A 4,987-nucleotide genomic window follows, 5' to 3' on the forward strand; every position below is an offset into this window, starting at 1 on the left:
CAAAAAACAGTGTCCTTGAAATAAGATCAATGAACAGCAGATAGAAAATGAAGTTCTGAAAGAAAACAACTAAGATTCTGGTTATGAAAAGATGGAGGAGATTAGCAACTCAGAAGTAAGTTATAGAAATAGACCAAACCAAATGAAAGAATGAATGTGTATACTTGAAAATATAAATGAACATCTAGCTAGGAAGGAAAGGAAAGAGAGAAGCAAAGCAAAAAAGAAAAAAGAAAAAGAACACTGAGAATTATAAACTTCATTAGGAGAGTTAACGTTGTACTATGGGTGTACACCACAGTGAGCAGAAAGTGAAAGGAACAGCAAGCACATTTGAAGAAATAATAGAAAACTATGGACCTATGCCAAGGAAAGTTCTAGCACAAGCCCAAGCCTTGCAACCTTACATGAGACCCCACCAACTTCCTGCTCAGACTCCTGAGAGCCCAGAACCAAGTTGGCAGAGGTAACCAGGCAGCCTCAATCCCTGTGATAATCCACAAAATACCTATGAGACTGGTGAGACCCATGACCAATCACTATGAGAAGTTGTGCCCAGCATGTGCCCTACCAGAAGCTAAAAGAAAACTGGGATAGCTAAATAAAATGTGACCTACACAAAAATATATAGTAATGAAACTTCCAAAAGTTCAATATGAAGAAAGACTACAATTTACTCCTGATATTTGTGGAAAATTACAAAAACAAGCCATGGGGCTTCAATAACCATTTTCTCAAATCTTAGTGTTTTTAATAACTGACAGTGCTGAGGAAGATGACAGTGGAAGAAAGGAGAGGCTAATGATCCAGAGAAGGGATCATATCAAGCTCTTGTCATTAACAATACCATGCAATTTCAGGGCATCTTAAAAGAAGTCTAGTCTACCACAACTACTACTTATAAATTGCCACTGGGAATGTTACTGGGGTTGGCTATCTGGACATTGAGTGGGGAAGTGCCAGCTGCCTCCAGAACTATGTTCTGGTGGAAGGATTGTTCAGGTTCTGAAGGAAACAGGAAGATGACCAACATTAATGGCCTTCTGTAGACAATGACAGTGTCTCAGGCTTCTGTTGGCTCCCAGGGCAATTCCCATCACTGTTGAGGAGCCAAAAGTGACCCCAACATTACAGATGCTGACCCCTCAAGAATGATTCCAGTCAGATTCTTTAAGAGACTAAAATTACTTCTGTGAGTCAGGGAGGGACCTAAGACTTCTCTTTAAAAAGTATAATAATGGGATGGCACACTGGGTCACTGCCAAGTCAGACATTAGACAGGAAAGTGCAAGGATTCCCACCTTGTCTGGATCCCATATTGTTATTACAATACAAAACACAACACAACACAGTAAACACAAATGACAATTATAAGCCAGAGATATCCTACAGGGTAGGGGGACAGAGAGGGATCAGAAGGAGGGAGGAATGTGGGGGACTATGGTGATGATGGGTTGGGGAGGGGGAAAGTAAATAGTATATAAATAAAATTTTAAAAGTACAATAACATTCCACTAGGTAAATAACAAAATGTGGTTTATATTTCTCATGTCTCTTCCCATACTTATAAGACACAAACTGGTTTCTCAGACATGCAGTCTACATGTTTGAACAACATGAAAATAATGCTGTTCTTTACTATAAACACCCAATCTTAGTTCAGTTTTGGGCTGCTTCCAGCCTTTATAAACAGTCCAGAGGCTATTTTCAAAGGATTACAAAATCCTGGAACCCTTTTTTCAAGACTTCCTTCTAGTTTATAAGAAACATCCATTTAAAAATTTTGATAATCAATCACTACTCCAGGTGTCTGGGTTTTTTTGTTTGTTCATTTGTTTTCAGTAAGCACTCAGATGACTGGAACTCTAAAAATCCCTAGATGGAAGATCCAGAAATCTTTCTTCAACATTTTAACTTCTTATACTCTACTGATTACTTCTGACTGTGGGGAAATTTCAGTACCTCATGTTTCCTACCAAAGTCTCTCTATCTCCTGCTTCCTTGAAATCTATCCAGATTACTCAATGTTTACCCCCTAACTACATTAGTATGAAGAACATTTTCTCTGGATAGCAACCTCAAGACCCCACTTCTGTTCTTTAGTGGATGGACCACCAGCCATCACATAGGCAATTATGAGTGCATAGGTGTTGGATACCTTACTTTTCCTGGCCAGGTTGCAACATCTGTGAGGTCTCAAGTTATCATGGGGATATTGGAGTCCAAAAAGACCCCATAAGGCCTGGCTGCTCTGATAAGGCCAATTATTGAACCACAGCTTTCAGATTCAGAACCTAGTAGAGTAACTGGGAGGGAGGACGTGGTACTCTAAACACTGGATCTCTACTCTGGCATTTTGGTACAAACAAATAGATACAGCATTTTGGGACTTATTTGTAGATTAGAAACAATTAAAGCTACAGGTAAATAATTCATACCATTAAGTCTATAATAAAAACAACTAAATCAATTTGAAACTACACTCATTGGCAATATTCTAGACTACAGAAATGCCCTGAAAAAGATAAGTTTGCTAAGAGAGAGACCTTCATGTTTGCAGGTGGGTGGCCCTGAGGAGAGCTGCTTCTGCTGTGGGAGGTCAGGTAAGTCCGGCATGGAACAGGTCATGGGCAGGCAGGAGGCTGTTGCCCTGCAGAGGGAGAGTGTGGGTGGGAAGAAGCACCTGCATAATCACAGGTGAGCAGAGGACTGCTGCTGTGTCAGAGCAGAGATTGCACTGATTAGACTCTGGTTTCTTGTTGCTTTGAATAAACTATGTAGAATTGAAAGGGGCCAGATTTCTCTAAGGATCTTCAATCTTCATATCTTTGATGTCAATCAGTGCTCCTGACACTTCCTATAGCAGTTCTGATACCTGCCTGTGTCTGATCTAGGCATTGGCTCCTAAGAATCTTAGTTTCTATAATTGGGTTAATGGCTACATTAATCCCTTCTACTCCCCATTTCCAGTCCTTGGCAGTGTGTAAACTAGGGTTCTGGTGTTGTGCCCCTCCTTTTCCAGTTTTTATTCTTATCCTCCATCAGTGACATTATGGGATTTGTAGTTCTTGGTGTTTTGTCTCGCTTTGGTGTGGAGTGAGGGTGGAGACCATAAAACCTGTATTTGTGGAGATCATTCAGGGCATCCTTTCCCCCCAACAATCATAGTGAACAGGGTATCTCAGATTCACAGACATAGTTCTCATAGTGGTTATTTTGGTTATCACTGCCAGTTGGGGTAAAATGGGCATTCTCTTATTTCTTATCCATGGGATATGTACACTCAATCTTATCATTAATTTTTTTCCTTATAAACTCCAACAATTCCATATCAAAATTATGCTGCTGTGGGGACCACAGATTATCTCAAAGAAAATGTGACTTTTATCCCATTAGGAAAAAAAGGCAGGATTTTTCAATCTCTATGTTAGTTAAGGCCAACTACCTACTTCTAGCAGGAAGCAGCTACAAAAAGCTGAAATGTGGCCTTCAACAATCTAAAAGAGGCTGAAATCTCTGAGGGAGGATTAGTTAGAATAGGTATTTAGCATAAAGACTATAACTCTCTCACCATCTGCCATCTAGTATTTCTGAAAAATCAGCTAATACATAGCTGCAACAAGGTTACTTAAGTCCTATTAGTTTATCTCACACTGGCCACCACTAGTTGTAAAATTTCCTTCATCTTATCTAACAGAAGATTAGGATCCAGTGGCTTGTTAAACAAAAGTAGCCAAAACCCATTTTCTACCTATAAATTTTGCCTCTTATGTTAAACAAAACTAGCCAATACCTACTCAAGGCCCTAAACCACTGCTCCCTCACCTGAAAGTATATATGTAGTCAGCAGCCTCAAGATTCAAAATTCAAATTTCTGCCTTGAATTTGCCTACAGTCTCTTTTTTGAGTATGTAATATCACTTAAAAAAAATTTATCATTTCTACCTAATAAAAATAAAAGGACAGAACTGTTCTTTACATTATTCTCCAAAGACATACAGGTGGTCAATAGGTATATAAGAAAAATCCTCAAAATAGAAATTGAAGCTTTAAGTAAGAAAATAGCAGAAATTCACTAGGTAAAGAGCTCAATGAATAACATAAAGAACTCATTACGATAAAACTCCCACGATTAAGAAGGTAGTTAAACATACAAGCCTTGACACTGCTAACCTAAATGCAATAAGACCAACACCAAGACATATAGCAATGAAACTAGCAAGAATACAAAGAAAAGAAATTGAAAGCAGTTGATAAGAGTCAGGGGGAGGGAAGCAGGTAAAAAAGTATAGGAAAAAGTCTTCATTATAACTTGCTATCAGAGAAATCCAAAATGTGATACCACCTCACTGGAAGGGTATCTCAAAGAACATTTATTTTAAGTATGTGGCTTAAGGTAAAATAAATAAATAGATAAGTAGATACATAAATAAATAAATTTAAAGGCAAAGAACCCTTTGTAACTGGGTGGTGAAAGGAAAAGTAAACAGAAGATGGAACTTTGGAGATCTTAAGTATTAGGCTAGTCTGGGCAGGGAAGGGAGACCAGAGAGGTGTGCTGACTTTGTGATCTGCTGACAACATCCAAGAGGAGGGAGATGTTGCAACCACAAGGCCTTTACCCACATTTCTGTTTGTGTAGACAAAGGGTCCCCTGGGTCTTGACTTCCTCATCTGTTCTGAGATATGATACTTACTCCCCCTATTTTATATAAATATCCTCCCTACATTCCCTTGGGTGCAGTCTCTCTTCCCTGGGAGTCCCACCCAGGAACTGACCCCAATAAATCTCTCTTCTCAAAGACTGCTCATGTGGGCTTCTTTAAACAACACCTTACAATAAGAGATAACAAGATCATAAGAGAAATACAACATTGGAGAACTAACAACTCTCATCCCACTAATAAAACAAAGGCATAAAATAACACCCAAAGTGTATGGACGTTGCTGTATTTCTATAACATATAGTTATTAATAAGTTATTAAT

This window comes from Condylura cristata, unplaced genomic scaffold (assembly GCF_000260355.1).
Source record: "Condylura cristata isolate star-nosed mole 26May11 unplaced genomic scaffold, ConCri1.0 scaffold00007, whole genome shotgun sequence".
In the NCBI taxonomy this organism is placed as follows: domain Eukaryota; kingdom Metazoa; phylum Chordata; class Mammalia; order Eulipotyphla; family Talpidae; genus Condylura; species Condylura cristata.